Source organism: Vicugna pacos, chromosome 25 (genome assembly GCF_048564905.1).
Source record: "Vicugna pacos chromosome 25, VicPac4, whole genome shotgun sequence".
NCBI lineage: Eukaryota > Metazoa > Chordata > Mammalia > Artiodactyla > Camelidae > Vicugna > Vicugna pacos.
In genome coordinates this window covers 37,919,014-37,941,428 of record NC_133011.1, presented here as the reverse complement: position 1 = coordinate 37,941,428, position 22,415 = coordinate 37,919,014, and the positions used below count along the sequence as shown (strand labels likewise).

Genomic DNA, 22,415 nt, shown 5'->3' with positions numbered 1-22,415 from the left:
CTGCCTCCGGCCGGGCTCTGGTGCCCCCTCACCCGTGCGCGCCCCCCCAGAACTGTCCGGGGCTCCCCGTGGCCCCATCTTGAAGGAAGGATTCACACAGCAGAGTTGGGGCAGCACCGCGCCAGGAGGACCTCGGCGTGGATCTAGGCTCCTGGCGGGGGCCTCGGCAGGAAATGAAAATAGAAAGAAGGGTGCCCCGGCCCAAGTGGCTTTATGAGGCTGACACCCACAGGATGAGGGCCGGCCACTTGGTCTGGTCCCAAAGTCCTCCTGCTTAGAGCCCTGCCCAGCTCTCCAGCCTTGCGCCAGAGGAACCCCTCCACTTCCTGAGTACCTTCTGTGTGCTCTGAACCTGCACCCCCCACCCCCAGCGTGCAGGTGAGAAAGCTACTGGGACACACAGACAGGCAGAATTCACCCAGGGTGTGGTGTCCACATCCCGCTCATTCTCCAGCGCTCAGTGCAGATGCGTCCTCCCCATGAGACCCTCTGTGATTGAAACCCTCCCAGGTCCGGGCCTGCCCGCACGGGCAGGGTCCTGGCTTCACGGTGTCAGCAACACACATGCTCCCCAAACTGCAGATCCCAAGAGTGCAGCCTGGGATCGCGATCAACTCTACCTGCCCTGGCCAGCTCGGAGGCCTTTGGAAGGGGGTGGAGCAGGGTGGGCAGAGCCCCCAGCACACAGGGTCCCCAGGGGCCTTCCCTTGCTGGGAACCCGGCTCTGAGCCCAGCTCCCAGACAGCCAGCCTGGCCCCTGCAATCATCGGTCAGCGCCACAGGGGCGGGGTGGGAGGAACTGGCCAGGGGCCCAGCCCAGAGCACAGCCCCCTCCCAGGCTGTCCCCACACATGTACCCAGAGAGTATCAGCCATGCCTATGACCCCCACTCCTCCCACCCCAGCTGGGCAAGCAGGCAGGGAAGGCGAGGACAGTACAACCATGGACAGGGCAGAAAGGCCCACTGGAGCCCCGCCCAAGCCAGGCTGGGTGGCCTGCCCACCAGCTCAGGGAGCCCGATGGCGTGAGCCCCCCAGCAAGGGCTCCTCCACCTAGAAGCAAGGTCGGCTCAGGCCAGGACTCCCACTCCAGTGCTCTTAGGTCCCCACTCCCAGCAGCATCTTCCTAAAGGCCAGCTCTGGGCACTCAGCCACACCAGTCTCCCACCTTGACCGATTTCTGAGGGTCTGTCCCCTCAGACACCATGCTGGACACTGCATCCCCTGAACAAGACACGTCGGCCACACTATTCATAAAACAGCAGCTCAGAGGGGTCAAGGGACTTGCCCAAGTCACACGGCCAGGATGCAGAACCACAGTTGGGGCTGAGTTTTGATGACCTCCAGGAGACCCTGCTCATCCCAACCCCGGCTCCCTGGGAGAGAGGAGCCCTGGGCAAGCGACTTCCACCATCCGACGCTGCATCGTCATCTGGACGCAGTGCGAGCTCCCGTCAGGCTCCGTGATACTACACCCAGCACCCAGAGCCCACCAGGCTGCTCAGGCTGCAGACCTGGGCCCCAGCACCCCGTTCCCCCTTGCCTGGGGCACCCGTTCCAGCCAGGCCCGGGGGGCACCTGCTGTAGCTGGCACGGTCCCAAGCCCTTCGGGGAAGTCTATTTTTATCAGGGCAGGAGCCGTTCCTGGAAACCTCCCAGAGCAAGCCCAAGTCTGCACACTGCTCGGGGCCCAGGAGGGGAGACCCGACAGGCCAAGCCCACGCCAAGCCCTCTAGAAACCTTCCCAGAGCACTCCCGTCCCTGCACCCTTTGCACTGAGGATCCAGCCCCCATCACCGGCAAAGCTCCACCGCCTCCCCTCCCAGCACCCCTGTCCAACCTCCTCCCTTCAGCCACATGCCCTCAGAGCAGAGAGTGTCCCGGCCCCAGGGAAGGCATGTCTGGAAGGAGGGACCCAGAGGCTGTCGACTCCACCCACCTCCCACATGGGGCCTGGCACCAGGAGGGCTCCCAACTTGTTGCGGAAGGAACAAATGACCCAGCGTTCTGGGCGGAGGTCCAGATCTGGGGAGTATCCAGAACCCATCATGGGATCTCAGCCCCTGAAGTCCAGAGGAACCTGAGATCACCCAGGCCATCTAATCCCCAGCTTGCACACCTGCGGCGGCAGGGAGCTCACTGCTCCTTGGCGGCACCTTCCATCTTCGGGCATCTCCCTGAGTTATGAATTCCTCCCTCTGGTGCCTCCTGAATGCCTACTGCTGGGCTGGGGGCCTGCAGGAGGAAGGCTGCGGAGCAGATGGGCCAGCACAGCAGGGGTCGTGGGAGGCAGAACTGGAAGGCTGGGTGGCCGGGGAAGGCCTGCAGGAGAAGCTGGCCAGTGAGGGGAGCTGGCACACTCCTGCTATCTGGAAGCTCGTCATCGGGGCTCGACCGGCTGCCCTTGTCCTCTGTGGGGCCTGTGGCCTCCTCTATAAGTGGTGACAGTGCCAGGGAGGAACCCACCTTCCGCAGGGATGCCAGCTCTAAGCCGGTCACGGGGCTGTGACCTGGAAGCAGAGCTGTTTGGGAACAGGCTTGCGTTTCCACCCTCCCCCGGGAGAGGCACCAGGATGGCAGCACGGACACTGCCCCTCGGGCGCTGCAAGGGGCCACCCTCGCCACAGAGTGGTTTTAATGGTGCCTCGTGGGGCATAGTACCCACTTGCCAAACCAAGTGGCCCACCCCTCCCCAAGGTGACCCTCACACGCCATCAGGCCCCAGCACTGCCCAGGCAGGCCACAACTCCACCGCAGACCTGGGAGCTGTAACTGCCACCTCCACAGGCGAGCACCGGTGAAAGCGTGGACAAGGCTTCTGGATTCCACCCTAGCTGTCATCAGGGGTGGACACGAAGCAGCCAGGCTGGCAACCAGGTGAGCCGGACCAGGAGTCTTGGGTCTTCTGAACCCTGTGGCCACCAGGAACCTGCCGGGCCCACGTGGAGCCTCCAGGCAGGCAGCAGGTGCAGGCGCCGACTGCCACTCTGAGGGCTGCTGTTGCCCCAGCCCCAGCTAGGATGCGGGCCCTCCCCACCTCAGCCTCAGCCAGCCTGGCCTCACCTTGATGGGCCTGGACACTCCCCTGATGGGACTCGCATGAGAGGAAAGAAGCAGGGTGGGAGGGGAGCTCACATGCCTGTGGTCCAGCTGGGACTGGGGTCTCAGGCCTGGGGGCTAACCCAGTGCTGCCTGGACCACCTCCCCTTGGAGCCCTGGCTCCTCACCTGAAAAAGATACTACAAGCCCTGCCTTGCTGGGGTGCCAAGGGGACAAGGGGCAGGAGGCACTGACAGCTGGAAAACAGGGCCTCCAGGCAGCAGCTCAGATGAGGAAACTGAGATGCAGCCAGGGAAGCAGGGCCTGCCACCCCCGAGACCCCTGCAGCTGAGGGGTAGGGCACCTCCCCTGCCTCTCCCCACCCCCTCCCTCACACTCCCACCCCTGGGGCAGCCTTTCCTGCCGGGAGCTCACAGCTGGGGACACAGTGGCTTGGAAGGTGTGGCTACTGCTAGCCATACCGCCTGTGACATCACATATATGACACACTGGCCACAGCTCATCCAGGTGTCCAGCATATGAGGGGACTGCACCCCTGAGGCTGCCTGCCTCTGCGCAAAGGCCCCCCAGCCCTGTTTACCCATCCCTGACCAGGGTGCCTCACCCCCTCCCAGTGACCCCTCCCTCCCTGAGGCTCTGAGCCAGTTCAGCCACTTGTGTCCTCCCTGTGGCCTCCCCGGCTCCCATCCCAGACCTCAGGATCCTTTCCAAGAGGGGAAGGGGGGGCAGCATTTGTCCATTCATCCATTCATTCATCCAATTTAGACGTTCATTGAGTACCTCCCAGTGCCAGGTGCTGGGCTAAGCCTGGGGGACACACGGGAAGAAGTCACCAGAAAAGGCAAAAAGCCTGCCCGGCCCTCCCCGCCCTCCCAGACAGGGCTGCGGGCCTCCCCTCCACTCCCTGCCCTGAGAAGCCACCCCCCAGACTGCCCAGCTCAGGTGGGCCGGGTAATTACAATACTGTAGCTGCCCCAGGAGCAGGTGGGAGTGCCGCTCATGCAGGCAGCACTACTGAGTCAGGGATCACCTCACCCCTGGAGCCAAACCTCTTGGGTTCCGCGCAGAGACCTCCCGCCATCCTGTGCCTCAGTTTCCCTGGGCTGTCACATGCAGTTAGAATGTGGCATTTTCCCAAGGCCTCCTGTCACTGGGCTACTCAGGTCACACCTGGGCCACCCTTCCCCACCCAGCCCAGCCTCCCCTCCCCTGGCTCAGGGAGCATCACCCCTGTGGAACTCCCACCTGGCCTGCGGCTCCCCTGTGAGCTGCCCTGGCCTTCAGGCCCTTGACCTGGGGGACTGCCTCATGCTCCCCCTGCAGCCCACATCCCGACCTCTGGACCGAACACCATCCCCGCCTCCCATCTTTACTGACCAGGCGACCTCGGCGGTCACTGTGTGCCTGTTTCCTCACCTGCAAAGAGAGAAATGACAGCTGCCCGGAGCACGCCCACAGCCTGGCCATCACACTGCCTGGGGGGCCTCACCTTGGAGCACAGAAAGGAGCCCGCCCTCCAGTCTCAGTGGGTCCTTTGAGGCCAGAGCTAATGCCTTCGACCCCTGTCCCCCGTCCCCAGTGTCAAGGCCTTGCCTCCCTGGGCCCCTCCCCATGCAGCTCTGCCCCTTCCACCAGGCAGCTCAGGACCCCACCAGAGACCCAAACTCGGGGACACGGAGGTGCCCTCAAAGGAGGTCCACCCACCCTGCCCCTCCTCAGGGGAGGGGAATCTCAAGGGTCTACAGCCCCCTACCCCCTTTCTCTCTCTGCCGCCCCCACCCAACCAGCCGGCCCACCCTCCCCACCAGAGTGGGTGTCAAGAGATCTCATATTCTTATCTCAGAGTGAGGCTCAGTACAGGTTTGCTGGGTGCACATCCTGCCTCCAGCCCGAGACTAGCCCTCTGCCCAACTATACAGTGAGTGGCTGCCAGGCAAGGCCTGGCCTGGGGCTGGAGACAGAATGGTGGCGCCCAACCTGCTGCTGCTCACATGCCATCCTTGGCTCCCTATGGCCTGCAAAACTGAGGGGAGGTCTCACTTTTCAGCCCGGCCCACTGGCCCCTGCCCCTCCACCCTCAGTAGGGGGAGGTGGGGAGGGGGCTGCAGGATTCATGGCTCACCTGCCAGAGCCCAGGCCCAGGGGAACGTCAGTACAAGGCCTTCAGAGCAGCCAAAGCCGATGCCAGAGGCCAGCCACCTTTATCAGCCACCACGGTGATGTGCACCCAGGTCCTCAACTCAGAGCCCAGCAGCTCTTGCTCTGCACACCGTTATGGCCACCCAAGAAAGTTCCAGATAATCCCAACTCCCTCAGGGGTTATTAAAACCCAAGATAACAACATATGACAACCTAAGCCACCACTTACTAACAATAAATGGTAATAACGCAGTTACCACTTGAGTGCCTGCTTTCTGACCGAGCCTGAAGATTGTCGGGGTCAAACAGATCATAAGCTCTGTTTATTAGCTGGGGGTCCTGCACTCCTGAAGCGCCACTGATTCATTTTGGACCAGGGGGTTTAACATAGCCCAGCTGGTCGCTGGAGGGTTCAGACTCGGCATCTGGACTAATGGCCACAACAACCACAGACCGCACACGTGCTCCGGCCGTTTCCAGCCCCACAGCACCTCCAAGGGCACCTGCTGACTGGTGACAGCCCCCTTCACCCTGGCTGTCCTGGAGTGATACTTCATAGCACCTGGTTCCCCCACGCCGCCCCCGTGACGATACACGGTCATGCAGTCACTGTGACATGACCCTCATTTCACAAGAGAGGACAGGGCACAGAGGGGGCTCAGTCACTCCACAAGGGGGAGAAGAACCAGGCTGGACCCCTCCGCCAGCTCCGAGAACCCCCTCTGCACTGTGACCCTGTCCCTCCTGTTGACTGTGTGACCAGTGTTCCCAGTCACCCTCCCTCCTGTGCCACTGAGGCGGGGGGACCACAACCAGAGGCTTGGGGCAGGCTGCACTATGAGTGCCTGGAAGGAGAGTCCGTTCCAACATGGTCCAGTTTGGGTCTGGAAGGAAAAGGACCTCTCGCCCCATTTGGTGGAGGAAACCACTGAGTCTCCCAGCTGAGCTGCGAGCATGAGCAGGAAGGCCTGGGGACCCCACAGCCTGGTCCTCACCCCACACAAGCCTGCCAGGAGCCCCCAGACACTCACCCTCCTTCCAAGTCCTGGAGTCCTGTGGCCACGCCCCCAACCCAGCTTTATCCCCGGCCTGGCCTCCCGGCCTCCCGCCCTCCCGCGTCAAAGGCCCTGGAACGCCGCCAGACGCCGGGGAGGCGGGGGCTAGGACAGGGGCAGCCCCAGAAGGATCCTGCCTTGCTCCCGCCTCCCAGGGCAGTCCTGGCAGCAGAGGAGGGGGGCTGGGACACGAGTCTGAGATCATGGCGCGCACCCTGGTCCCGGGGAGAAGGCAGGAGAGCCCCCTCCCCTGCCAGGCAGGCTCTGGGTCCCACAGAGGACAGGACAGTCCCCAGGGCCTTGTAACTGCTGGCAGCCAGAGATGAAGAGGGCAAGAGGGACAGGAGGGGGCAGGCTCAGAGCCAGCGGGGAGGGGGTCTGAGGCATCAAAGCCCAGGCCCCGCAGCTGGCAGGGCTGGGGGACAGAGGGACAGCCTAGGGGCTTCCCTGGTCTCTACCCTGTCTCCCTACTGCCTGCTGTGAGCTAGGAAAGGGGTCCCAGGGCCCTTCCCTCGCTGTGGGGAGCTCACTGCACCCCCACCTCCCCCAACCACCTTCACAGACACAGCCCAGCCTTCTGCAGCCTGACCCCAACCTAAGCAGCCCCCTGTGCCCTCCCTGGCCCACTCAGGGGGACCCAGGGCTCTCCCTTCCAGGCTGTAGCAGGTTTGCCCAGAGTTCTGCTGAGCTGGGCACTCAGTTCATCCATCCTGTTGTCCGATTTTCTCCATGAGGAAGGGAGGGAGAAGGCCAGCTAATACGCAAGTTAGTCCAGCCTCCCCAGGCCTGAGATCCAGGGCCCCACAAAAGCATGAAGGAAGTAGGAACCCCCACCAGTGGGGGAGGGGCTGTTCCTGCTTCCCAGGGCCTGGGTCACTTGTCCCTCCCCCACCAGGATACTGCCCATCACTACGCATCAGGAGGGGTGGCGCCCTCTCCCCTGACACTGGCTGGGGCACTGGGGGAGGGGGTATCTCAGGCTCGCCCAGCCCCCACAACTGTACTTCCTGGAGGCAGAGGAAGGCCACCAAGAAGCCCACGCTGTGCCTGCCCCCCCCCCCGACAGGTGAGGTACTGCGGGCAATTCCCAGCTGCAGGACGGCCTCCACCCCTGTCACCCAGACGGCTGCCCCACCCCATGGTCCCACTGCTTCCCAGCTGCCGCCCGGGCTCAGTGCCATCGTGGCCACCCAGTGCCCCAGCCGGTCCCCAAAGCCCTGTGGACAGAATGGCTGCGAGACAGCCAGCCAAGGCAGCGGCTCTGACAGGACTGCCCCTCCCCTGGCATGACTGGGAACCCAGTGTGGACACAGCCTGAGGGGAACTCTGGCAATGTGTGAATACTCACTTGTGCCACAAACAGGGACGTCCAGACCAGATACCTCTGCCAGGCAGGGTGGGGGCCCATCGCCTGCTGCTCCGCCATGCCCTCCAGTAGCCTTCCACATACCCTGTGCCCTCTGGTCCAGGCCCCGTCTTCTGCCTGACCCAAGAGGCCTCTGCCCAGTCTGGAGGTCGAGCTGGGAAGGCTGGGCTCCCCGGCCTCACAGTGCCGGGGACCTCCACACAGAGAGGGGTGTCCACCTTTCTGAGGCCCAGGCCTCAGCATCCTCTTCAGGGCCCCAGCACCTGCATTCTCACACCCAGCTGGGCTGACCTTGAGCAGCTGAGAGCAGTGCTCTGCAGGCCCTGCTGCGCCCCCAGCCCCCTGCCCGGAGAGCCCCTAGTCCCGGAAGTCCAGTTGTCTGAGATGCTGGCGGCACCTCCAGCCCAGAGTCCTGTCTCTGGAGCACAGGGTGTTGAGCTGGGAATTCGCAGCCCCACATTCTGGACACAATCAGCAGAGCTTCAAAGCCAGCCCGCCCTCGGTGTTAGAGCTGCACCCGCAGCCCCCGGTGCACTCCTCCTGGGCCCAGCGGGGCTGGCACTGACTCCTGCACCATGCCACCGCGTCTCCAAGGCCCTAGAGGCCGGTGCCCGGAACGGGCGTGGCACCCCAGCAGGGCATGGAGTTTCAGGGACCCACTCAGAGCTAACAGCCTCTGAGAGGCCCCCACACCCCCCGGGCTCCCCAGCTCATCCTCTGCCAGGAATGTGGTGGTCCCCAGGAGACCCTTGATCCCAGCCTCCCGAGAGCCAAGCGCTCCCCAGGAAAACCCCGACCCCTCCTATTCCACGAGCGTGTGGACGGGACCCTCAAGAGGCACAGGGGATCCCGGCATAAACTGGGCCTCCAGGCTGGGGCCTCAGAGAACGGGGTGGGTGCTGGGTGCCAGGACCCTCAGCGAGGGTCCGTGTGGCCTAACAAGCCCTCTCACTGGCTGGGAGGAGGCTGCCCACCGAGTCCCCACCACCAGGATCAGCTGGAGGCCCCACAGGGCTCCTCAGCTGGCGAGGCACAAGGCCCACACCCAGCGGCCGGTGGAACGCCCACGGCAGGCGAGAAGGCCCGCCCCAGGCCGCTGCGTGCCCTGTGCCCATCTCCTCATCTCTCTGGGCCCTCCGAGTCGGCAGCACAAAGTGGGAATACGGGGCCCGCTGCAAGGTGAGCGAACAGAGTGGCACCCGTGGGTGCCCACGGAGTTGTCACGTGGCCCAGGGGGCGAGTACGCACACGACAGGCGGTTCTAGTCAAGCCCACTCTGCAGAATGGATCCCAGATCGAGCTGGGCCCTCCACGGGCCCCCTCCCCTGGGGAGTAGCTATGACTAACACCTCGGGAACCCTGGACAGCGCAAGGACAGGGGCCCTGAGGGCGGTGGGGAGGAGACCTGAGCGTGCAGCCCACACCCGGCAGGTGACACAGCCCCTTCCTGCCGCTCCTGGACAGCCTGATCCCAACAGGGCAGCAGGGTTGGAGCCCACCCCAGCACCACTGTGGGGAGATCTGCCCTCAGACAGGGCAGCCACTCCCCTGTGCCCACCCAAACCCTCTGTCCACACTAGGGAGGTGGGGAGCAAAGCTGGCCTGGCATTCACAACAGGACCCTGTCAGCAGGGAGCCCAGGGAGCTTGCAGACCCCAGGGGTGAGTGGACCTCGAGGCATCACGGTGCGGTGGCCACTTCTGCTCACCACCCCACCCAGAAGCCCAGCCAGGACAGGCATGCTGCACACCCTGCCCGTGTCACAACAGAGGAGACTGCAGACCAGCTGTGAACTGGGTCCACAGGCCACCCACGACCCTCAGTCCACATTCAGCCTCTGCCCAGCTCCCTGCTTCTCAGACATCCATGGCTGTCCTGCCCCTGGGCCACGTCCAGTCCTGAAGGCCCGAGGACCCTCCATGTAATGGCCCCGCAGCGCGCCCTCGTCACAGGCCCCTGCCCACATCCATCCTCAACACAGTGTTGAAAGGCACTTGTCACCCCATTTTATGGGCGAGGAAACTGAGGCCCAGGCCATGCAGTCATCACTTGCTGATGCCATGCAGCCCTGAGGGGCTGAGCCAGGATGCAGAGCCAGCGTGGGGTGGGCACTTGCTAGATGTTTTCTCCTTAAAACAGCCCCTGAAGGGGAAACTGAGGCCCAGCCCTCTGAGAGATGTCAAGACTCCCGCAGGCCCAATCACCCAGCACCAATCTCAGTCCCTGGGACCCCTCCCCTCAGCGCCCAGAGTGCAGGGCTGCTAGGGGTCAGGCGGGCAGGAAGGGGGTGTAAGATCACAGAGGTAGCCAGGGCCGCTGGCCAAGGCCCTGGTGGACACACGTCAAAGGGGCCCGCAGGAGCCGCGGGAAAGAGCTCTGACCTGGCCTCGGGAGGCCACATCCAAAATAACCAGCCCCACCGCCCTGCAAGGACTCAGCCGGGTGCACGTAGGCTTCTCGGCCTGGGCGCTGCCAAGCTGGGTGCGGAAGGTCATGGCTATTTCTGGCCCAGCCTGGCAGCGAGACACAGCCCCCCAGTGCCCCCAGGAGCCAAGCATGAGGGGGTGGCCGAGGCCCAGCAAGGTGCCAGGTCCTGATGGGGCCCCCCTGCTACAGCCGTTTCTCTCTGAGCCGGCTCCCTTTCCAAAAGCCTGTCAGCGGCGATATTAGCCGGTCAGAGTCCTGTTGGTCCCATCAGCCTTCTCAGCCCATCGAACCCTGTGCAGCCTCCAGCCTGGGCTCCATCTGCCCGAGACGGGTCGCCACCACCCCCGTGACTTTGTAGGCACAGATGACAGTCTGACCAATGGGAACCTAAGGCCCAGAGAGGGCGTAAGAACCTGAGGTGCAGCCTCCACTCAAACCTCCAGGCTAGACAAGTTCTCCAGGGGCCGAGGGGGAGAGGAAAGTTCCCTCTCATCACCCCAGGCCCAAGTGTCTGCCCCATTACTCTTGTTCAAGCTGCCACTGCCCACAGAGCCTGGTGGATGGCCAGCATGGGAGCCTGGCCTGGTTCCCATCCTGACTCCCTCAACATAAGCTGTGTGACACTGGGTATATCCCTCAACCTCTCTGTGCCTCAGTTTTCTCATCTGTAAAATGGGTTCACTGGAAGCACATCCTTCACGGAGCTGCCATTGGCTGTTCCCCAGGCTCTAGAAGGACACTCCCCTTCCAAGCAGCCTTGCCTGAGTCCCTCAAATGCTTCTGCTGTGCCAGTCACCCATGGGGGCGCTGTCTCTGGGGACTCTGGGATCTCCAGGACACCCGAGAAGCCGTCTTTCCCACAGGCTATCTCAGAGCCTTTATTCTTCTACAGAAGCGGGGAGCTGAGGCGGGCAGCCAGGGACGCGTTCCCAGCATGTTTCTGAAGCTAGGCACTAGTGGCAAGGCCCCTCACAGAACCCCACCTCGGCAGTGCCAGGCTAGCCCCACCCAGTGCCCCAGCCCCACAGTCATGAGCAGCAGAGCGCCTGCCCTGACTCCTGCGCATCTGTACGTCTGGGACCACCTCTCTGAGCCTGGGCCCCATCTGTGAAGTGGAGCCGTGAAGACCCCCGGTCATGGCTATTAGCAGCGTTGCAGGAGCCATGCTGGTGGTCACTGTGTGACCGTCACAACATGGGTAGGGGCAGAGTCCAGGGATGGCCACCCACATACCCTGACACCCTCCCCAGGGGTCCCCACCTTGGCCCCCCAGGGGCAATGATGACCTGAGGGTGGCAGGATTGGCTCTTGCAGGCAGGCGCCACCTGCCATGAGAACAACCAAGGCTGGACGCCCAGGCCAGGTGGGCAGCGGGAGGGCCCAGACACAGGGAGCCCAGGGCCCACCAGGCACCCAGCCACGCCACCCTCACTGCTGCCCTGGCCACCCCCTCGGCAGCCCTGCCAAGGCGAGCAGAGCTTCCTTCCCAACAGAAGGTGGCAGGGCGCCCAGCACAGTGCGTCCTGGAGAGGGGCATCAGACCCCAGGCTGCCTACGCTGCCCACTCTAAGCACCTGCCCAGCTCCCAGGGAGGAAGCGGGGACCAGCAGAACTGCTGACCCACGGGAAACCCCCCCCTCCCAGGCTTCTGAGATCCCCCATGGGGACCGGAAACCCCTCAGCCTTTATGAGGGGCCGAGGCGCCTTCCAGCCTGGGGTCTGCGCCGGGCCCTGGCTCCCAGGGGAGGCTCCAGACACGGCTGCAGGCCAGCAGGCAGACCTGCGCGGGCAGCGCTGGCAGCCCCAGCGGCTCCACCCACTCCCTGCGCAGGAGCCGACTTCAGCCCCTTTCCCTGCACAGCGCGACAGCCCCTGGGTGGGGCTGGGGGTGGAGGGCTCTGAGGGACCAGAGCAGGGCCCCAGGGCCCAGGAACTTCAACCCACCTGGCAGTGTTATGTGGGTCATTCCCGTGGCCAGAAGGACACAGCGGCTCACGGTCCTCCTCCTGCAGAGCCAGGCCAGGCCTCAGAAGGGCGGCCATGGGCAGCACCCCCGGGCCAGGAGGCCCTTGGCTACACCTTCTCCATGGCAGGCAAAAGCTCCCAGAGCCAAGTGGGCGCGTGGGCCTGGCAGGCCCTCCTCCCCTGGCCCAGCAAGGCCAATGAGAAAAGAAATGTGTGCACGGACAGAACGGGGTGGGGACACACTTCAGAGGCCACTGAGCATGTGCCCTCTTTGTTCCAGCTGCCCCCTTGGCGACTCTGTGAGCCCCGCACAGGGCAGGGACCCAGGGTGCAGAGCAAGGCGGGAGCTGCCCAGCTGCCCCGCTCAGACGTGCCTTGGCTGTGACTCGTGGTCCTGCACTCAGTGCACCCTGCTGCCCGGGCTCTGGGATCCACACACAGTGAGGCAAACACCCCAGCGGGGGACAGATCCGTGACAGAGCCCCTGACAAGGAAGAAGACAAGCCACACGCATGAGGCTGAGGAGGGTCACCACGCAGGAAAGTGCGGGGACTTTGCACACAGACGTCGACCTGTCCCTAAGCCTCACTCCTTCATTCACTCAACAAAACTCAGCCAAGGGAGGGGGACTACGAACCTGACCCCTCACACTCGCCGGTCCCTCTGCGTCCCAAGCTGCGAGCAAGTGCTGGCTTCACTTTCTCTGCAAGAGCTAGTCAAGTCCCTGCCTGCAGGAGCCCTGGGACAGAGCTGGGTTAATCCTATTTTGCAGACTTTAACCGTGAGCCTGCTCAAGGCAGCCTGCGTGGGACAGGGCAGCTGGTTGAAACTTTTTACTTGAGATAAAATTCACCTAACAGGTTCACCATTTTAACTCATTTGAAGTACACACTTGGGTGTCTTCTTTCAGTGCATTCAGTGTTATGTAACCATCACCACCATCTACTTCCAGAACATTCCCTTCGCCCCCAGAAGAAGCCCCACGCCTGCGAGCAGTCGCCCCTCCCCTCCCCCAACCCCAGCCCCTGGCAACCGTGAATCTGCTTTCTGCCTCTACGGACTTGCCGTTTCTGGACATTTTACACCACAGGGACCAGGCGCTGTGCGGTCCTTTGCGTTGGGCTGCCGTCGCTCAGCACTCACACTTTCACGGCTCATCCTTTGCGTGGCTGAGTGATCGCCCACTGTGTGCAGAGGCCGCTTTTTGCGTATCTGCCCTTCAGCTGACGGACATTTGGGGCATTTCCAGGTCTGTTTTCCTTTCACCTGCAGGGACTGAGCAGCAGCACGTAGCAGGAGTGATGCTGGACATGCGGGGGTCCCGGCGATATGGGGGATGGACAGGCCTGTGGGATCGGGGTCCACACCTGGGGGCGCCTGGTCAGCCCCTCCTGGGCCATCAGGGCTGCAGCATGCTGCAGGGTACAGGGCAGGTCCGGGAGGGACCAGGGCCCCAGCAGCTGGACAGGTGAGGAGGGACCCTCCAGGATCCCAGGAGGGACGGGGCTGGTCTTCAAGAATGGGAGGATTTGCCCAAGCATTTTTAGAGGTTAATACCGTCACACATACAGGGAGCATGGGTCTAAAAGCTATTCGATCCATCGTGTTTGAGGGAGCTGGCGGGAAGCTGGCTCAGATGGGGATTCAGGGCACTGTGTGCTTTAAGCCCATGGAGAGCAGGTGTTAGAACCAGAGGAGACAGTAGAGATGAGTGGTTTCCCACAGGGCAATGCCACCAACACCACAAAACTGCACGTTCCAGCGACTCCCCCGGGTCCAGGCTCCACTCAGTCATAAGCAGGTATGGACATCCCTAGAGAGCCAGACTGCCGCGGACGGCCTGCTGGACAACACCTAAAAGGGCCTGGAAGGACTCACTGTCCCCCTTTTGCCTTAAGAGATCCAACTGGGTGAAAAGGGATGAGTGTCCGGGCGGAGGGTCCAGCCTGAGCAAAGGCCACAAGGCAGGAAAAGGCAGGCAGCAAAAAGGTGACCCCACCTTCAGGGTAAACGCAAGGAGCTGCTCCCCAGGAAAGGTGGGATCAGGGTGGGCCTCCGTTCTCAGAACGCCGCAGGGGATAGGCGGGTCTCTGCAACCCAAATCCAGGCCTGTCACAGAATCGAGTGCAAGGCGAGGAAATGGAAACACCCAGAATCCCCAGCCGGGGGAGAAGCGCCACCGTGGGTCCCGAGGTGACAACACCTGGGCTCTGGTGCGGGGAGCCACCTGGGGTGACTGAGGATCTGGGGAGCATCTCCCCGACCCTGGCATCCCAGGTACTCCCACCCCTCTCCCCACTCCCTCCGTGGTGACACCTGAGTCAATCCTGTCCTCGGCTGAAACCCTCCGACGGCACCCACCTGACTCAGAAGGAAAGCCTACATCTTACCACCAGAAGGCAGGCTCCACCCAGTTGACCTCCCTGCTCCCTTCCTCACGCACTCCAGTCCCAGCTGCCCTCCTGCTCTTCCCCCAACTTGCCACCAAGTCCTGCTTCTGGCCCTTTGCACTTGCTGCAGCCTCTGCCAGGAGCTCTCCGTCCCTGCACTGTCCCATGCTGCCACCAGGCCTTTGCCTATGGGTGCCACTCCCCAACTCTCCTGTGCCCATCCAAACCCCACCTCTTGGAAGCCCACTCACCAGCTCACAAACTCTTACTGAGCACCTACTGGGTGCCATGGCTGTGCTCTGGGTCCCAGGGAGCTCTCGAGGAGAAAAGCTCAGTTCCTGACATGACAGCAAATTTGGCCACAGCAACCAGGGGGTGACCTTGGAGGCAGACACCCTCAGACCACCGCCCTAGCAACAGCAAAGGAAGAAGGGAGGCCCTCGGCTGCCAAGGAGCCCCTGCCCCAACTAGACCCCCGACACACTGAGACGCTCTTTCCACTCAGACCCCTGGCAGCAGGGGAGGGGCGTGGAGAGCCCTGTCTTGTCCCGCACCATCGACAAGCTCCAGGCACCTGGCCTCGGCCTCCGCCGCCCTCCCCTTCCTGGTCACACATGCAGGCAACGTCTCTTGAAGAGGGCGTCCTCCCGTGTCCCGCTGGCCTTAGTCTCTCGTTAAAAGGCAGTGGAGTGGGGCCAATACTGCTCAGACCTGCGGGCACCTGTACCCTGCCTCAGGGAGGTAGCCAGCCCTCTACAAATGGGCACTCACAGCCCCAGGACAGCTCTGAGGCTGGGTCACAGGCTAGCAGGCCTGGCACACAGTGGGCACTGGGGACGGTCAGTGACCACCCTGGGACCAGCCCACAGCTGCTTGTCCCCGGCCCATGCATGTCCCTGGACCAGCCAGTCTCGCCCAGACCGGCCAGTGGACACGCCTCCCAGCAGCGTGCTCCTGGACCCCGGATCCGCCCGGAGCCCTGGTTCTCACGCTCACTTCCTTGGGGTGGGGAGTAGGGGGTGGGGTACAATATACTCACCCTGACCCTGAAACCCCAGCGCACTCGCTGGGAGGGCTTTGCCCATGAGGACCCCACGCCAGAGCCTTCCAAGAGGAGGGGGGAGGCAAGAGGGGAGGAGAACAGGGAGAGACATGAGAGGGAGAGAAGCAAAAGGAGGGGTGCTCCGTGGCCTCCCCTGGCTGGCCAGGCAGGGCTGCCTGGCCCCTGAGCCCACCCGGCTCCCTCTGAAGGCAGGAGGCCTGGGCAGGCGTGAGGGAGCCAAGAACACAGGACGCGAGGCCCCGAGGGGTCAGCACCCCTCCTAGGGCTGGGCAGGCCCAGCTGGCAGGGTCCGTGGGAACAGTCCCCAGGCCCCACCGGCCACACTAAGGCCAGTCAGTGGGCATCAGGGCTGCTGCAAATGCCAGGGCAGCTGGGCACGTCCCAAGGGGCGGAAACCCAGGCCCCGATTCTGCTCCAACCACAGCCAGGCCTGCAGGCTGATCTGGGAGTCTTTTGGGGGTTCTGAGGGAGGGGCTGGAGGGGTGGGGGATGGGGGGAGACAAGTGTTTGCAGGGCACAACCTCCCCTACTGTCACCATGCACGCCAGCAGACCAGACCCTGCCCACCTCACTACCTCATCTCCTGCCACCCCCACCTCCTCAGCCCCTCAGGACCTCAGCCCCACCACCCCCAGTGGCCTCGGACCCTCCATCCCAGAGGCTGCCCCCTCTGCCTGCAGCCGGCTTCCCCACCCCCTTCCCCTAGACACCTCCTCCTTGATGACCCTCAGCTGGTCTCTTCCTCTGTCCCTACCCCCTGCCCCATGGGTTAGGGGCCGCTCCTCCGACTCCTTGGACCCCCACCTCCCCTAACATCACATAGACCACCCAGAGCTGGGACTACCGTGCCCTCATCCGTGTCTGGAGACTGTGACTTCGTGGGCCGCGGCCATGCTGGCCCTCATCTGGGACCTGTCGGGGGCAGGGGACGGACAGATGGACACGCTTGACGAATGGTTCAACCTACACTCCAGCCCTCGTGCCCAGCAGGCTCTGGCCGGCTCTGTCCTCTGCACTCCCTGCCTCCGATGTCCACCCGGGGACCCCCAGCCACTGGCTGTCCTCACAGGCCTGGGGGCCCCTGGGGACGGCCCTTCCGGTGACTTCCTGCCAGGGAAGCTGGGAGGAGGGGTAAACAGGCCTCCAGATGGCTTCCTGCGGCTGCCCAGCGGCCGTGGGAACAGCCCAGCCCCCGAGGCCACGGAGGAGAGGGTGGGAGCGGGGAGGGCTGCGTCGCCAGCAGAGGAGCACCTCTGCTCGCCCCGGGATGCCCCTTTAAGTCTCCCAACATCCCCACAAAAGGGGTCACACTTCCGTCTGCAGAGCGGGAAACTGGCACTGACAGGCGGCCTACACCACAGGCCCCACGCCAGACCTCCCTCCGCTCACCACGTCCCTGCCCTTGCCAGCCTCTCACTGCCGGTGGAGGCAGGTCCTCCCAGCCCATTTTTGAGGTGGGGAAAACTGAGGCCAGAGAGGGGAGGGTCTCCTGGGGCAGGACAAGCCTATGGCTGTGCTGGGATGGGGTCCACTCCCCTCTCTCCCACACACACCCAGAGGCCCCTCATCTGTAAACAAGGGGACAACAGTGTGACCCCAGGCCACCCCACAAGGACTGCGCTGCCCCAGCTGAAGGGGCACCAGGCACGGCACGCCTGCCTTCAGTCCGAGCCCCAACCTGCACCCTGAGCGGGTCCTCGGTCTGGGAGCTGCCACACAGCTGATCGAGAGGACAAAGGAGGCGCCCTGACCACCTCTACTCCGGCCCAGAGCGGGCTCACGACGGTGCCACTGAAGCAATGATCATAATTCAGGCCGAGCCCCCGGGGAGCTGCCTTCGCCCAGCGCCCCCTTCCTGGAGCCTCTCCCTTCAGCTACTGTGATGCCCACATTCTTCAGGCGCAGTCCAGACACCACCTCCTCCCAACAGGCCGTCCTGACCTCCTGCCCGGACACAACCTCAGGGTCTTGGGGACACAAGCTACAGGAAGGTGACAGCTATCTCCTGAAGGTCCTGTTCACCAGTGGGTCCCTCCCAGGGTCAGGACCACCTCTCTCTGCCTTCTTCCATCCCCGACAGGGGCCAGTGCAGGCCTGACAGCCCCTCAAGAGACAAAGGAAGGCAGGAACAAGGCCAAGCCAGGAGCCTGCATGCCCCACCGCACTACACAGCAGCCAAGATGGCGGTGACGGGGGCAAGAGGGAGGCAGGGCCATCTCGAGGGTGCCGGTTTATAAACAGGGTCCATCTAGACCCGGGACCTGCGCCCACTGGTGCCATCAGGAGAGAGGCCCATAGCTAACACAGAGGGGAGTTTCAGGTGAGATGCCTGTAGCACAGGTGGGCAGCCTGCTCTGGGAAATCAGCAAACGCCCAGAAGCCCGGAGCCTCGGCGGCTGTGGACTTTCTGAGCGATCTGAGTTTTCACGAGGAGCATGCTGACTCTGTACTTAAAACAGTAAGGACAGGGAGCACTGTTTGCATGTTGCCCATCCCCAGTGGGAGCTCCTGGGGCCTGGCGGTGCCGTCACTGCAGGACCCCAGGCCCTCTCTGCCCACCCTCTGCACAGGGCCAGGTCCAAGAGCACAACTCAGGGAAACCAAGGTGCCCACGGACGGCCCTTCCCGAGGTCCAGGCCTGAGAGGCTGTAAATGGCAAGTCGGCAGTGCCGGTCGCATGGGGCAGACGTAGGGTTGGAGGCCAACGGCCTGGCTCAGGTGACTTGGGCCACCAGCTTCGTCCTGACTCCCCATCCAGTCTGCTGGGATCCAGGGTCTACTCCAAGCTCTCCTTTATCTAGACAAGAAAACCGAGGTCCAGGAAGAGCAGCGGTCAGCCCAGTGTCATCCAGGGAGTCCTGGCAGAGCTGGGGCCGTGGCTAGGCTCCCTAGGGCTGTGTGGAGGGGACGGCGAGGTCACTGCGGGGAGCCCCAGGCACCCTCGGGCACCCCCTGCGCTCCACATGGCAATTCCCAGCAGACAGGCACTGGGCAGCCGGCCAGAGAGAAGCAAAGGCCAGGAGGAGCCCGGCAGCCGCCCCCGAGGGGAGAGGAAAGGGGGGAGAACGTCTGGTTTGGCAGAGCCTGGTCCAGGCGAGGGAGGGAGGAGGGGCCGGTGTCCCCGCACCAGCAGACAACACCCCACAGGTGCCAGCAGGAAGCAGCAGGAAAGGGCACCCTCGGGGTGGGGGACCCAGAGCAGACAGCAAGCAAAGCCCAGGGTGTGCAGCCTTGGGGCGGTGATGGGACATGCGGGTGGCAGCGGGAACTCTGGCTGGGGTGGCGGGGAATCCTCCGCGCCCTCCTGCGCCTCTTCCAGGAAGCCTGAGTCACAATAGGGGCCCCGGGGCCAGGAGAGTGGCTGGGAGCACCAGTCCCATGGGAAGGGGACGGGGCAGGGCCACCCGCCCGCCTCCTCCAGCTGGGCCAGCCCTGGCTTCGGGGTCTCTGTGGCAAGTAAGGCCGTGGGAACAGACTCCTGCAGCTCCCAGGAGGGGATGCGGGGACAGAGGAGCTGATGAAAGCAGGTCAGAGCCCCCCTTCTGCAGAAGGGGAAACTGAGACCCCAGAGGAGCAGAGTTGGCCCAAAGCCAGGTGGCTAATGACCTGTCATTGATTAAGTGTGTCCTGGACACTGGGTAGTTCCCCCACTGATGTCACAGCTGAGTCCTGTTCCAGCACAACAGCCTCCAGCCATGCACCAGAAAACATCCCACCACCCTGCTCTGGAACAGTCCATGGCTCCTACCACTCCATCCCCCAGAACCTGAGTTGGGAAACGGAACTACAGCAGAATGCAGTCTGGGGGTTCCCAACCTCCAGCTGCCCACATCAGCAACGGTGCTTCCTGCTTGGGAGCATCAGGCTCTCCTGGAGGACATGTGGGTGCACCTCAAAATGCACCAAGCGTCTGGGGGCACTTCCCCAACTGACAGCTGCTGATCTGATGCAGCCCCTCATTTGCTAGTGTAGAATGGAGACCCAGGGAGGTGACACGTACCCTGGACTCACCCAGGATTCAGCCAAGCTCAGGCCAGGCACACAGTAGATGCACAATAAAGGTGGCGGCCCAGAAGATCAAGGACAGAGAGGCAGGTTCGTGGCACAGAGGCCTGAGAACCGAGCTCAGGGCAGCTGGAGGAGCCGCACTGGGCTCAGGTCTGACTGCTGGATGAGTTTCTCCTGAACCCCCTTCCGGCTGCGATGGCGAGGACAGGAAAATCCCTCTCCAGCCATCCTGATGGACCATCACCCTCTAGAGATGAGAACACTGGTCTCCACGAGGCTCGAGCTGCCGCCATGCCCGCTGAGGCCCCTAGCACTGAGGCTCGTGTCCTAGCATCCAAACGTACACACTGCCTGCCTTGTGAGGGCTCTCAGAGGACTCCCAACTGAGGCCCAGGCAGCAGGGGGGACCCCAGGCCAGGCGCAGAACAGCCATTGTGGTAGAAACTGGGCCTGGACAAGGCTTCCACCTACCCCTGACGTGGGCGGCCTTCCAGATTCCCACCAGAACACTTCCCAGCCCTCTGGGGGCACAGGACCAAAGGTGGGGTTGGACAGAAGGGCCTCCTTCCCCAGTCATCACCGCCCAGAGCCCGTGAGACCGCGGGAGGTGAGCAGCTTTGCTGAACTTTGGGTCCTTACTGCAGGATGGGTGGACAATGGCTCTAGTTTGGGGGGGACAGGCCAGGATGGGGGTAAGGGGCCTGGCACACAGCTGGCACCCAACACACCCTGGCAAATTGCTTCTCTGTACCTCGGCTTCCCCACCTGTGAAAGGGGCGACCAGCCCTGCCTCCAGGGTCACGGCAGCAGAAGACACTCTGGCCCCTGGGGACGTGGACAGAGCCTTGTTCCACACAAATGGACCTGCCCTCATTCCTTCCAGCCTTCAAGGTCCTTCCAGGCCTGGCTTCCTGGCCAGGAAAACAGCAGGGTGGAGAGGCCTAGCCTGACCCTCCAGCCTATCTGGAAGCCCACCCGCCCCCTGTGACCGCCAAGCACCCAGCACTGAAGACAGAGTCCACAAGAGCAGGGCCACATGTCCTGTTCCCTGGTCCTCACTGTCTGGGCCCCACCTGGCACAGTGGACCCTGGACAGGTGCGTCAGTCGGCATACATGGCCCCATCAGTCACATAGCATCACTGTCCCAAGTGAGAAGGGTCCCGTGCAGCTCAGTGGGGACACACCCAAGATGGCAGCCACGCCAGCCCTTCTGAGGGCCTCCTTCCCCTACACTCCACCAGTCCCAACCCTACTCCATTTCTTCCTGGTACATTCGTCACCTGCGTGGATGGGCCCCTCCACTTGTCTGCCAGCTCCATGGGGGCAGGGCCCAGGTTGGTCCTGATAAAAGCTCAGCAGTGCCCAGCACACACCACCTTGTTGGCCCCACTGAGGACCACTGCCCAGACGACGAGACCCTCCCTGCTCCCCACAGCCTGAGACTGACCTCACCATCACCCACCCCTCAGTCCAGCACGAGGCCTGGCACAGAGTGTATGGAAAACACTGTGGCGGGTGTTGGGGGATAGCCAGCTCGCCCAGGGGACATTTGGGGGGCAGCCTCCCCTCCCAATACCTGCAGCGAGGGAGGCCTGGGTGGCCATGTGGACACCCTCATGCCCGCTTCAGGTTCCATTTACTCCTCAGAGCAGCCTGCCAGGGAGGCCAACCAGCACCCACCTCACAGATGGGAAAACCAGGGCTCTGGTGAGGTCTGCAGGCGGAGCGGCTGGATATGACTCCACCTCTCCGGGCCTCAGTCTCCTCATCTGAGAAATGGGGTTAAGAATCTCATGAGAGGATCTGAGGAGGTCAGTGAAGCCCTGCCTGCACAGAGCTGCAAAAGGGCCTTCACTTGGGCAAGGCCACAGACACCCTTTGTCCGCTGAACCCCTCTGTCCACAGCCCCGCACTGCTCCAGCCTAGGAACAGGACCTCCTTGAGTCCATGCACTGATGCCTGGCACCCACCATCACGTGCAGGGCTGACCACAGAGCCCATCCGCCAGGAAGGAGACGCACAGCATGCCCACCTGCCAGGCTGCGGTGCCCAGGCACACTGTGACCTGCTGGCCTGGACCCCCCCCCCACCCTCAGACCCACTGTCAGGCTCCAGCATGTGGGGTCCCCACGCTCCAGACAGGAAGGCCAGACCAGAGAGAGGGCTGCTCTGCCCACTTGGAGCTGACATGCCACCCCCGCCCCCAACTTGACTAGCCACCCACTAGCTGCCCAGAAGAATACAGGGGCGTGTAAAAGGCCATCTAGGACAAGGCTGCTAACCTGCTCTGGGGCTGAGGTTCTGTTTGGACAGGTGAGGTGTCACCAGGCTACCAGCTCTATCGCAGGTCTGAGAGCCAGGGCTCGGAGCGATCCCGGGACCTGGAGCTCCACCTAGGCGACATCCGCTGGCACCCTCATCTCATCTGTAAGGCAGGGAAGCCAGAGGGGTTGTGGCGGGCAGGAGCACTAGAGACCAAGTCCCCCCAAACTGTGCATATGTGGAAACTGAGAAGGGAACGGGGGACAGCGCCAGATCCCCGCCTGGCTCTTGGGGAAGATGCGCTCGGGTGGGAGGTCTTCCGCCCCAGAATCGAAAGCTGGGGTCACGCCTCCCATCCCGGGAGTCCCGTCGCCGCGGGAAGAAGCCGCGGGCGGCGTCCCGAGCCGGCCTCTGAGCTGAGACTTGCACGTGGCAGCCGCTGGGCCCGCGTTCACGCCGGAGCCGCCGCCAGGCGCGGGGTCCCGGGACGCTGGGAGGCGGCCCGCCCTCGGCCCGCGCGCCCCGCCACGCGCCCGCACCACGCGCGCGCCCCCGCCCGAGCGGGCGCGAGGAGACTGACCTGGCGGTCCGGGCGCCGGCTCCACGGGCGGAGGGCTCGGGGCGCGCACGCGCACGAGGGCCCGGCGCGCGCAGGCGCGGCCCCGCTCCGGGCGCGCGGG

At 63.6% G+C, this 22,415-nt stretch overlaps 1 protein-coding gene across 3 annotated transcripts in view; it reads right to left on the bottom strand.

Moving 5' to 3' along the window:
• The window catches only part of PTP4A3 (protein tyrosine phosphatase 4A3), a 33,123-nt gene extending 10,708 nt beyond the window's left edge, over window positions 1-22,415 (bottom strand). Inside the window, exons 1-2 of one of the 3 annotated variants that reach the window (XM_072949813.1) lie at window positions 22,316-22,377; window positions 21,756-21,898 (exon numbers count right to left, since the gene is read on the bottom strand). The gene's annotated coding sequence lies outside the window, so the exon portion shown is untranslated. Of the gene's footprint in view, window positions 1-4,436; window positions 4,455-21,755; window positions 21,899-22,315 lie in introns of those variants that run through there. The other 2 variants (XM_072949816.1, XM_072949815.1) reach the window with 2 other exon arrangements.